Source organism: Lissotriton vulgaris, chromosome 10, assembly GCF_964263255.1.
Source record: "Lissotriton vulgaris chromosome 10, aLisVul1.2, whole genome shotgun sequence".
In the NCBI taxonomy this organism is placed as follows: Eukaryota; Metazoa; Chordata; class Amphibia; order Caudata; family Salamandridae; genus Lissotriton; species Lissotriton vulgaris.
This window is the reverse complement of record NC_141698.1, coordinates 336,134,734-336,148,468: the sequence shown is the minus strand read 5'-3', so window position 1 is coordinate 336,148,468 and position 13,735 is coordinate 336,134,734.

The window sequence follows — 13,735 nt, the reverse complement described above, 5'->3', positions numbered from 1 at the left end:
AGAGGGGGGGCGGGAACGGACACACGGACAGCGGGAGGGGGGCGGGAACGGGATAAAAAAAGTAGTACAAAATTCCGCTTACCTGCTAGCAAATCAAGGAAAGTGAAATCGCGCAGCCCACCCCTGCAAAACACACGTTGGAAATGACAAAAACATGCCGAGACAAAAAAAAAACAACCGCCCACTGCCGCATGATGTACAAAAAGAGGCAGAGAGAGAAAAAATCACCGGAACGGCCACAAATCTGCTCCCACTATGACTGACGCATCTCTCTTCCAATGGCTAGCCTCCATTTATGGAGCTAGCCAATGGAAGAGAGAGGCGGGTTAAAGCCACGTACTGCTAAACAAAAGATTTCACCTGCGCAAACACTGCTGCGCAGTGGACGCCAGGCGAAACCTAAAAAGCACTTCGAACTAAACTTCTGCTCCTGGAATATAAACAGCCTAGGTGCAAAAACCTTTGACAAAGGCTTATTGATGTACCTCCAACAATTTGATGTAATCCTCCTACAAGAAACATGTTGGAAGATCCTTTTCACTTACAAGGATTCAAATCTTACCACCTCCCGGACACTTGAAAGGTGGTCTTACAACATATGCTTCAATCGAAACTGGTCCTCGGAAGCTTGTTTCCGGTCCAGGGAAGACATGGCTTGGCAGTTCGGGCTGGACTGTTCCCATGAGGCACAGGGTCAGACTGATTTGCACATAGCCATGTCTGAACTGGGGTGGCAGAGTGGGCTAAAGAACAGGGATGGATTAAACCCAGAACTTTTGACTGGGTGTGAGTGTTTGATTGAGTCAGATGCTCCGTCCATCCCCACCCCCTTTTGTACCGCTTTTGGCTGCCATAAGTGTGGCAGGATATGCTCAGACGTGTGTCCCTTGCTCACTTTGCCACTGGATTCAAGCAAGCCGGGCTGAAGACGGCTGGAATGCCAGAAATCGGTCCTCGGAAGCTTGTTTCTGGTCCAGGGAAGACATGACTTGGCAGTACGGGCTGGACTGTTCCCATGAGGCACAGGGTCAGACTGATTTGCATATAGCCATGTCTGAACTAGGGTGGCAGAGTGGGATAAAGAACAGTGATGGATTAAACCCAGATCTTTTGACTGGGTGTGAGTGTTTGATTGATTCAGATGCTCTGTCCATCACCACCCCCTTTTGTACCGCTTTTGGCCGCCATAAGTGTGGCAGGGTATGCTCAGACGTGAGTCCCTTGCTCACTTTTCCACTGGATTCAAGCAAGCCGGGCTGAAGACGGCTGGAATGCCAGAAACCGGTCCTCGGAAGCTTGTTTTCGGTCCAGGGAAGACATGTCTTGGCAGTTCGGGCTGGACTGTTCCCATGAGGCACAGGGTCAGACTGACTTGCATATAGCCATGTCTGAACTGGGGTGGCAGAGTGGGCTAAAGAACAGTGATGGATTAAACCCAGATCTTTTGACTGGGTGTGAGTGTTTTATTGATTCAGATGCTCAGTCCATCACCACATCCTTTTGTACCGCTCAATCAAAACTATAACATCCGTGAAGGAGCTAATAAGTAAAAACACCTCAACAAACGGAATAAAAACAATACAGATAGAAATATCAGGCCCTAGAAATAAAGAACACTTAATACTCGTTAATACCTATATACACCCCCACAATAAAAAATTAGGCGCAAAACTTCTGGTAGCCGAACTAACTAAGCTTGTCACCGAAGAAACATCTTCAAATGACATTGCTTCAGGGGACTTCAACATGTGCGTCACAGGGGGTGTTGATTTAGACTGTCCAGCAGCAGATCGACATGCAGCATGGGGGATCCCACGCCAGGATGATTGCAGGTGGGGCAAGCTATCTAAAATCTCGAGGGACCTTCTGAACGAGCTGATGAACCTGTCTCTGGTACCATTAAAAGGCCGATTTGCAGGAGATCACCCTCAAGCTGCTACTTTTCACACCGCCCTCACAAATACTGCAATAGATTACACTTTCACTTCTCTACCACTCTTTAGCTTAATAAAAGGGTTTAGAATTGGAACGCTGGATTATAGTGACCATCTACCTCAAGAGTTTATACTTGATGCCCATGGTACGGCAAGTACTCACCCAATTGAGAATCTAAACTCAACGGTCACATTAAACCATGGCGAATCAAATGCAATACGCGTGATCCAGAAAAACTTTTGGCCCTATCGAAAAAAAGATGGGAGGAAAGTAAGCAGCTGAATGTGAACAGTTTAACGGCCTAGGAGAATTTCAATGAAAGCTTTGACCCAACTAAGTCTAAAAATGAGCCAACAAAAGGAATAGTAAGGCCTAAGAAAGGCTAGGAGGCATCATGTAAGTTGGAAAGCAGCCAAAGAATGTATTTTTCAAGGCACCAGAATGCCGAATTAAGGCAAATAAAGACCAATACTAACAGTGCACTGCGTAGTCTCCGTCTACATGGCCAGTTGACAACATCCAGTCCGAATTAAGGAGGCTCAAGGCACGCAGAAACAAAATCATATGGCTCGCTAGAAAAGAAAGTGCTGATTCAACATGGGCAAAACTGATATATGACGCAAAAAACAACAACAGCGCTAGGTTTGGGCAGACTGTCAGGAGCTTAGGGAACCCATCAGCTCCGGGAATAAACTCATATATAACGAAGGACACTTGGATAAAGTACCTACAGTGCCACTTTAATATGGAAGTTGGTGAAAGCATTCAAGATACATCGGTGTATCATAGGGACCAGCAGCTCCCCAGACCTGAAGGAATGGAACTCGCCCCCTTCTTTTCAACCAAACAGCTTGCGGATAGAATCTTGAAAAGTCGGAAAGACGGAGCCCCTGGGCCAAACGGCCTACCGCCAATCATATATAAGCAGGATCCGAATTACTGGGCCGAAACGTTATTACCCCTCTATAACAACGTCATGGAACTTGTAAGAATTCACAATTTCTGGAAGGGGTCAATTATCTCACCGATCCATAAAAAAGGCAGCATTACTGAGCCAAAAAACTACAGGCTCATTGCACTAATAGACATTGAAGCCAAACTGCATGCAGGCCTCCTACTGAATGAACTTACGGTCTGGGCACAGGAAAAATCCCTAATTCCCATCAACCAAACTGGCTTTCAGAAAAGCATGGGGACCACAACAAATATTCTTGCTCTCTCTCTCTCTTGATAGACACTACTAAAAATATCAACAAACCACTATTTGTCTGCATTATTGACAATAAAGCCGCATTCGACAGCGTTGACTGGGGGATACTTTGGGCAAAACTTGCAAGGTGGGGAATATCCACAAACCTCCTGAACCAGCTAATTTTGCTTCACTCTGAAACATGGGTACAAAATAAAGTGGGAGCAGGAGATAGCTTGTCTAGGAGAAAAACAACTACCAAAGGGCTGAAGCAGGGCTGCGTCCTGGCCCCTGTTTTGTGTCAGACCTCCCCAACGAGCTGGACAAATGTAATCATCATGCCCCAAATCTAGGGGGCTTAACCCTTTCGAACCTCCTGTATGCAGATGACCTGCTACTTATCAGCCGCACTCCAGTTGGCTTGCAGCATTTGATAAACAGGAGAAGTAACTTTGCTGACAAGAACGGGCTGAGTATAAACCTTGAAAAATCCAAAGTTATGGTATTAAACCAATGGAACAACAAACGCCATCCCCGATGGACGATGGGGGGCAGGTTGCTGGAGACGGCCGAGGAATAGAAGTATTGGGGAGTAATATTTGATAGAAATGGCTTGTTCATCAAACAGAAAGAAACCATCAAAGGTAAAGGGACCGCATTGGCAGTTGCATTAAAAAATATCAAGCAAACAATAACTGGCCCTAGTCTTCTTCCACTACTAGAAGTGCTTCGAGCGAGACTCTTACCTTCGATAACTTAGGGTAGTGAACTAATGAGAGGGAGAGACGAGGTTACCTTGGACAATGTGGTCGCCAAGGCAATAAGAATAATATTCAATCTCCCACAGTTCACTTCGCCAGCTCATATAAGGCTAGAGTTTGGGCTTCAAAAGCAGAAAATTTCACTGAAGGATGCCTACATCAAATGCTGGTTCAAAATAAAGAGAACTCATACTTGTAGAAGGAAATCACAGGAAAAACGACAGCCCAGCCATAAGTTACCTTCAATCAGCAATCAGGCTGCTTGCTCTACAGGATCTATGGGAAACTAGCACATCTCTAAAATGTTTCAAGGCCCTGGTAAAAAAAAATCAGTAATGCTTGGATCCCTCGTAGAAGACAAAGCTGCCCTTAGCAGGAGGGCCCACTGTTGTAAATAAAACAGCGATAATGTTAAGCATTCGCTGAAGACATATTTCTGTGTCTTTAGTGTAGTTTCCTGCCCTTACTTGCATTCCCGGCCAGACTCCATTTTGTTTTCTGGCCTCCATTTTGTAGGCTACATCGTGCCATGTGCTCGCCACGAGGCAAGTCCTACCTCACTGCCTGTTACCCCTGGAGTTTGCCCAGCAACAGGCTATAAATAGTTCCAGCCTATCTAGCGCATGCCCAGTACGTGCAACATCTGTTTCTGCTTAGAGAGGATAGGAATGTGCATTCAGGGGGGGCTTCATGAACCGTTAACTCCACCCATGTATTGATCATGTTCAAGAAATGTCCATATATGGTTGTAAATCATACTTTTTGAGCTGTAACCGCCCATGTATGAGCCCTTTCTTTTGTGTATAAAAGGGGACCGCGTGTCCAAGTTCTGTGTGCTACCTTGTACAATACTGAAGAGTGTTGTGTGGGCTGTAGTACCACCTTTAAAGGTTTATTAAACTATGTCTTTGTATTTTCAGTTTCCGTGCCAATTTCTTATGTAGTCTGAGGACTTTGTGTACAGAAGAGTGAACCTTTCGCATTTGCGGGCCTGGCTGAGGCCTGAATTCATCAATTGGCACCCGTCACGTGGGGCTCATCGGCGACTCGGATGCTCGAAGGACTGGTCGCGACGAAGGATTGGAACCTTGCCGGGGATGTGATCACTGCCAGCGGCGCCTTTAGTCCTGGCATCCCGAGGTATTCTTCCTTCCCTTCCGATCTGACCGTCTGGGTGCCGCCGGTCATCGACTGAGACCTCTTCTGTCGGTTTGCCGCGTAGTGGCCGTTTGGGCGAATTCAGAACTTGGCAGTTGGAATCTGGACGCTCTTGACTGGTAAGAATCGTTGTACGATACTTGCCCCGAGCCTTTGATAGTCTTGATTGGCAAGGCAGTTTTAGGATACGCTTGCCCCGACTAATTTGTTTGAATTTGAAATTGACTAGTCATTTTGAATGTGCCTATGAATGTGATATATGAGTTGCAACCCATATAGGCGGGCAATATGGGGAAATTTTTCCTGACCTACGAATTTGAATGGCGCAACGTTTTACGTGCCACTTTATTGTAATATTGCATATTCTGCATTATTTTGAGACATGCCCGTTTTTACCGCACTTCGTAAGTGGTGCTGCTGTTTTGGAAATGGCCAGTTGGTACTTGAAGAATCACAGCCGGCTCCCCCGGAGGGGACGCCGAATAGGGATATGTATGTAAAATTTGGTCTTTCCCCTATAATGTATAGCACGTTGTGGAGGAAATACACCAAGAAGGATGCTGAGTTGCGATGGCCTATGTATGGATCGTTTGATTTGAGGAAAATTGAGTATGTGGAACAGTGTATGTGTAAGCGGAGAGTGCAACAAGATATGTTTGAATGTATACGTATGTGGGTGAAAGAGGTACGAGAGCATGAGAAGCGTGAGCAAGCATTGATTGAGAAAGAGCAACGAAAGAGTGAGCGTGAGAAAGCGCAAAAGTTGAAAAAGCGTGAAGCTAAGGAGTTAGCAGAAAAGCAGGAGAAAGAACAGCGGTTGCAAATATCTGGTCAATATCCTGTTCGCCAGCCACTCTGTCCTTAATAAACTGGATGATGATTTTTCCTTATTAGATCGTTCACCACCGCCCTATGCTGGTCCGTCCGCCCCAAACGGAGGAGATTCAGATTCTAGACCGTCCGATCAGAAGAGGGATACGCGGTCTATGTTATCAGCCAATCGTATGGCTGATCTTCGTAAGATTGTTTATCGGATCGCCAAAGATACTGTGCCTTTACTTGATGTGTTAACAGAGCTTGAGACATGGGAGGATAGAGAAAGACTGTATTTTGTTAGCTTCCTTTCTGATGAGGTGGTGAATGCCTTTAGAAAATATTCTGATGTTCTTGAACCAGCGGATGTGATAGCTGATGCCAAAGAACTACGTAAAGGTCTTTTTCTTTCTTCCCAGGTACCCAATGCAGTTCGACGGCTCTTTGCGTTGTGGGACGAAATGTTTCGACTCCGGGAAGAGGCGCGGAAACGGAAGGCTGGCGACGAGTCTTTGAGTCCGACTGGCGCCGGGAGGCAGTCACCCATCTTTCATTCAGATAAGATCGACACCGTGCATGCTAAACCGATGCGGGAGGCAGCGCCTTTGTACGATCCCCCTAAGGGAGCGGGTACCAGTTCGGTTAAGGGGTCACCTGATGCTCAAGGGTATTTTATTTATAATTGGGTATATACTCCTTGGAATAGAGCAGATGACATGGCATTGAAAGCAGCATTACCTGATCCCCGAAAGAATCCCGCAGCCTTTTATGAGGAAGTTGAGGGGGCTTTGAATTCCTGTACTATGACTTTGGCCGATATTGATATGTTTTTTGGGCTCATTCTGCCACCAGATATGTGGAGGCCGATACGAAAGGTTGACGATCTTCAGGTATTTAAGGCTCAGTGGAGGGATCTTGAGGATGAGGACAGGGAGAGAAAACCAGCACAGAAACCGCCCCAATCGATTCTAGATCTTCCCGCTGCCATAGTCGCTAAATTAAAAACGCTTATCCCCCTAAAAAGATTGACTGGACTATGCTAGCATCCTGTAAACAGAAAGTAGATGAATCCTTGTCGGATTTCTTTACGCGGTTTGAAGAAACTTTCCATGATTTTAGCGGCCAGTCGCTTACAGACGACACTGGCCGACATCTTTTTATTGATAAATATGTCTCAAATTTATTACCGAGTATAGCAGCTCGATTAAAAGCGAGTGAAAGTTCTTGGACTACCTCGACACCAGCATCCCTCCTGACGATGGCTCAGTATTACGAGAGTCAGGAATTAGAAGCGAAAGGGAGTGAGGAAAAGAAAACTAAGGATTTGAAAACGAAGGTTATGTTAGCGCAAGTATACGGGCCACCTCGTAGAGGAAATGAGCGTGGTGGCAGGAATTTTTCTACTCTCCCACAGGGCCGTACTGATGTGGCCCGGGATCAATGTGCATATTGTAAACAGAAAGGCCATTGGGCATGCGATTGCCCGGTGTTACCTGCACATCGCCAGGAGCGTGGGCAAGGGTCTGTTAGGGGTAGAGTACATTTGTCAGGTCCTCGATATAACACAAATGACCGAGCTAGGTTTGATTCCAATGTGCGATCCCGTGATGGGTCCAATGTTTTTGATCGACGATATCAGTACCAAATGTCTGCATATGCACCTACCGAACAGCATGATTCTCAGTATGCATAGGATTGCGTAGGATGGGGTAAGGACCAGTTGAAGTGCCAGTAGATCAGAGGGGTACTTATGTTAGAGCACACGTTTTGGGCTCTACTGATAGGTTCCTGGTTGATACAGGAGCTACTCATAGCGCTTTGTCCAGAAAGTTGGTTCCGAGGGCTCCCCTGTCTGGCTCATCGATTATGTCAATAGGGTTCGATGGAACTCCTTCTGTTAGCCCACTGTCACAACCTCTTGCACTTTATGTTGATCAGTTTGCTGCACCATTTTCCATTCCTACTTTCTCCAAACACTCCTGACAACATCGTCGGCCTGGATATGCTCAAGTATTTCCGGGCCACGATACGGTGCTCCCCTGAGGGAGTACGTGTTATTTTGAATGACAATTATCCATCAATGGAGAGGGTATACTTGATTACTGTAGAAGCCGCATTGGCCTCTTTGCCTGAATCTTTGTGGGCTACATCCGATACCGACGTAGGACAAATGATTATTCCTCCAGTGCACATTAGTGTAAAGGAGGGAGCTGTGCTGCCGCGTCTGCCTCAGTATCGGATTTCACAGGAGGGGGAGGAGGCGCTTATACAAATAGTGCAGGATTTGATTAAAGCCGGAGTGGTTGAAAAAGTCCCTTACAATGTGTGTAACAGTCCTATCCTACCGATTTTGAAAAAAGATACTGACACCAGGATTTATCGATTTATTATCGATCTGAGGGAGGTTAATAAGATTGTGATACCTCAATACCCTGTGGTCTCTGATATCACAACACTTCTCACTTTGGTCCCAACAACTGCAACGACGTTCTCTGTCATAGACTTGAAGAATGCTTTCTTTTCGATCCCTATTCATCCTGACAGTCGATACCTTTTCGGATTCACTTTGAATAATAGATCGTACAGATTCTGTAGAGTTCCTCAAGGCTATACCGAAAGTCCCAGCATCTATAGTCAAGCATTGACAGGACAACTAGATTCTTTTGTTTTACCTGATGGTGTGGCGCTTATACAATATGTCGATGACATTTTGTTGGCCGCCGACACCCCTGAACAATGTGAAGAATCCACTCTGTCCTTACTTACATTTTTGGCATCCCACAACCATAAAGTGTGGAAGAAAACTGCAATATTGTAGACCAAAGGTAACCTACTTAGGTCACCTTTTGTCTAAGGAGGGGCGTGCACTCACGCCAGATCGTATTCAAGCCATTTTAGACACACCAGTACCCTCCACGCAGAAAGAAGTTCGAGCCTTTTTGGGTCTCACCTCCTTTTGTAGACAGTGGATATTAGGATTTTCACACATAGCTAAACCACTGTTATCCCTTTTGACAAAGGATACCCCAGTTCCCCTTCCATGGACAGATGAATGTGAGAATGCTTTTCAGCAATTACGTCAAGCCCTTTGTTCAGCACCAGTGTTAGGCACCCCTGATTACACAAAGCCCTTTATGTTGTATGTGCATGAGAGAGATGGATGCTCGTTATCAGTGTTAGTGCAGATGCACGGCGATAAGCAGCGCCCTTGTGCATATTTCTCGGCAGTACTTGATCCTGTTGCCCGAGCATTGCCTGGATGTTTTCGCTCAGTTGCGGCGACAGCTGTGTCAATACGCCAGAGTGAAGGGATAGTCTTATCTCATAAGCTGTTGGTATTGGTCCCCCATGCTGTTGATGCCCTTTTGAATCAGACAAAGACGCAGCATTTGACTAGTGCTCGTCTCACAGGATATGAGCTGGCACTGCTGGCTCCTCACATAACTTTGAAAAGATGTGCAACACTGAACCCAGCTACATTGTTGCCCCTCCCAGCGACCCATCCTGAGGCACAAGAGACGCATGACTGTGTCTTTGTGACTGAGGAACAGATAAAGGGTCGCATTGATTTACAGGACACGCCCTTTGCAGATGTGGATGGAGAACTGTGGGTGGATGGGTCCTGTTTAAAATTACCAGATGGAACCACTTCTGCAGCATATGCAATTACCACATTACATACGGTAGTGGAGACAGCACGCATACCACAGAAATCAGCTCAGCCAGCAGAACTGATAGCATTGATACGAGCTTGCGAGCTTAGCACAGGATTATGTGAGAATGTTTACACCGATAGCCGCTATGCTTTCGGAGTAGCGCACGATTTTGGCCTGCTCTGGAAGGAAAGGGGCTTTTTGACATCACACGGAACTCAGATAATGTATGGAGAATTAGTACACCAGCTTTTGACTGTACTGACACTCCCTAAAACAATAGCCATAGTAAAATGTAGTGCGCACAAGAAAGTGACAGACAAGGTGGGACAAGGAAACGCCTTTTTTGATCGAGTGGCACGAGAAACTGCGATGCAGCCTGGTTCCACTTCTATGTATGTTGTCAAGTCACAAGCTGAACGGTGGCATGATGCAAGGGAGAAAGTACTAGAAATGCAAAAGACTGCTACTGAGAAGGAACAAGAACAATGGTCCAAAGATGGAGAATTGGACGATGAGGGTTGTTGGAGGAATAAGCAGATGGATAGGTGGAAGTTACCCACAGCCTTCGTACAACCTATGGTTCAGATGGCACATGGGCCAGCACATGTTGGAGCTTCGGCGATTGTGAAATTGCTTACACAAGTCTGGGAGCATCCAGAGATTGCTAACGTAGCTAAGAGAGTGGTACAGACGTGCATGATTTGCCTTAAATACAATCCAGGGAAAGTGACTCGAACTCCGGCAGGAGGATTTGCAACACCCACTGCACCTTTTGAAGTATTGCAAATGGATTACATTCAGCTGGAACGCTGTAATAATCTGAAGTACGTCCTGGTTGTGGTTTGTGTATTCAGTAAATGGATTGAGGCATACCCTACTAAGGACAATACTGCAATGACTACTGTTAAGGTGCTTTTGAAAGAATTCTTTCCTCGATTCGGTGTTTGTAGATTGCTGTGGAGTGATAACGGGCCCCATTTTGTGGCAGATGTTATTAAGTATGTCCTGAAGGGATTGGGCATTGTGCAAAAGTTCCACGCAGTATTCCACCCGCAGTCGGCAGGACTGGTGGAGAAGTACAACGGAACTCTGAAATTAAAGATTGCAAAAATACAGGCGTCTACTTCTCTGACTTGGCCAGATGCTTTGCCTTTGGCGTTGTTGTCTATCAGATCGGTACCACACTCTCGGACAGGCTTGACGCCTTATGAGATTGTCTTCGGGCGCCCCATGAACATATGGGGTGTGCCCAAACCGAGTCCAGTGTATGATGTACCTTGTGTTTTAATGAATGACTATTTGACACAATTAACTGATAGCTTGGTTTCTATTCATCAATAGGTTCGAGAGACACTCCCTGATAGGTCCACAGGAGAAGGTCATAATCTCCGGCCTGGGGACTTTGTCCTCGTGAAGTCATTTGAGAGGTCTAACAGTCTGGAGCCAAGATGGTGTGGCCCTGAGCAAGTTCTTCTAGCCACGAGAACAGCAGTACGAGTGACGAATCGCAAAAACTGGATCCACTCGATCCATTGCCGGAAGGTGCAACCTGACCTGGTGGAGCCTGCTATACTGACTGACCATCGAGACATCCTGACTACAGAGAGAGGCCGTGCTGTGGTACCTGACGATTCTGAGGAGTTCTTCCCGGACCAGACAATGCCTGCATCGAGGAGATACAATCTACGTCCAAGAAAAGAATCTGCAATCATATGAGAAGTTGTCAGAATGGTCCCTAGGTTTGTGAAACGGAGAGCGGATGAGGCAAGGGGGGGGGTCAGCCATGCGTTAGAGTAGTGCCACCCGTCTTGGCCGATGGTGAAGAAAACAACGGCTACCTAGGGGTAAGAGTTCTGACAACACTTTAGATACAGGAAGATACTGTGTACTTTGCTAAGATGGACAAGAAGAAAGTTTTTGGTTTTATAGGGTTTATTCTCGTTATAGCAGTCATCGCTACAGTCATGTGGTTTGTTGAGGAGAAAGCTCCTGCCCGTGAACTGTATGTTGTTTCTACTCCAGTTCCTGATGAGCATTTCTTTTATACACTCCCTTACCAAGAATTGAAGCATCGACAGTCCTATCTGAATAACACTTTTATACAGATGTTGCATCATACCCACGTTGCTACAAATGCCACAGACTGCTGGATATGTGGGATGATGCCAGCGCACCAAAAGAAAGGGGGAACACCGTTCATACCACTTCCCTTTTCACATAATGGCTCTTGTAGAGCATGGTATACTTTGCTTTTTGCTACAAGAAAACAAACCTACTGTAGGGCGATTGATTTTCAAACTGAATAAAGAATGCCATCAAGATAAAGACGGCTATCCACAAGCCAACGGAACTATATGGGAGTGGGAAGAGAATCGACCGGACAATGCATCAACTCCGTATATCTTCACGAACACCAGAGACACTGTTGGACAGGAGAGATTTGTAATCTCCATGGCCCAAGCACAAGCTGATTTATGTGTACAAAGCGTAGGCCATATTCCTGTAGGTGTTAGTGATTGCATTGTCGTTTTGAATATTGACGGTTTGAATAACAGTACTTTCCTTGCTTCACATAATACTTATTTTGTATGTGGGAATAAGGGTTATTATCGATTACCAGCCGGATGGTCTGGAGTATGTTATGTATCATTTCTGTTGCCCCCTGTATTTCTGGCACCTGCATCTTATCATAAGGATTTGAAACTGTTGAACAATGTAACTGTGAATAGATTTAAGCAAGCTTTATCCATAGATGATGTGGATCAGACAGACACCAGTCTGCAACAGTATATAGATTTCAACTTAGGATTGTTCTTCTTTGTGGGACCCGCTCTGAACAGCAGAAAGATACGACGATTAACGCGAGTAGTGGAGGCTGTTACAAATCAAACTGCAGCCGCTCTGGTGAACCTTACTGAAGAGCTACAGATTACTAGGGTTGTTGCATTACAGAATAGGATGGTCCTTGACGTTATGTTAGCAGATAGAGGTGGAGCTTGCAGAATTATCGGAAGTAGTTGTTGTGTCTTTATACCTGATCACACTCCTTCTGTGTACAAAGCCATTAATAAGTTGCATAAAATTACAGCAGATATACATCAAGAAAATGGGTCTTGGACGTTCTCTGGGTGGTTCTGGACGTTAATTTCTACATGGGGTTGGAAGGTTCTTACAGGACTCTGCGTAGTTGTTGTCATATTGTTCACCTGTTGTGTGTGTATTCAATGTAGCCCTATGATATGTTTGTTATGCATTTCATTTTGCGTGCCCAATAAATAAGCTGTTGCGGATGCTGCCCATAAGAAAACCATAACTAGAGAGATAGCGGACATGATGAGCATCGATATAAATGATGAGTATCTAGATTATCCAAAGAAACCGAATGTCTTCAGCAAATGCTGAAAGGGTCGTCTGTTGTAAATAAAACAGCGATAATGTTAAGCATTCGCTGAAGACATACTTCTGTGTCTTCAGTGTAGTTTCCTGCCCTTACTTGCATTCCTGGCCAGACTCCATTTTGTTTTCTGGCCTCCATTTTGTAGGCTACATCGTGCCATGCGCTCGACACGAGGCAAGTCCTACCTCACTGCCTGTTACCCCTGGAGTTTGTCCAGCAACAGGCTATAAATAGTTCCAGCCTATCTAGCGCATGCCCAGTACGTGCAACATCTGTTTCTGCTTAGAGAGGATCAGAATGTGCATTCAGGGGGGGCTTCATGAACCGTTAACTCCACCCATGTATTGATCATGTTCAAGAAATGTCCATATATGGTTGTAAATCATACTTTTTGAGCTGTAACCGCCCATGTATGAGCCCCTTCTTTTGTGTATAAAAGGGGACCGCGTGTCCAAGTTCTGTGTGCTACCTTGTACAATACTGAAGAGTGTTGTGTGGGCTGTAGTACCACCTTTAAAGGTTTATTAAACTATGTCTTTGTATTTCCAGTTTCCGTGCCAATTTCTTATGTAGTCTGAGGACTTTGTGTACAGAAGAGCGAACCTTTCGCATTTGCGGGCCTGGCTGAGGCCTGAATTAATCACCACGGCTGGTTTGTAATTCAGAGCTATGCGACGGCAAAGCCCCAACCATATCTAGGAACAGGTTTCTCGAGAACCACAAAAGAAAGGTTCTTGCTTTTGAGGTTGGGAATTCTACGCGCAAAGTGTCATCTCCCACCATGGAAACGCAGACACTTCAAACCACTGTAGATTATGCGGAGACT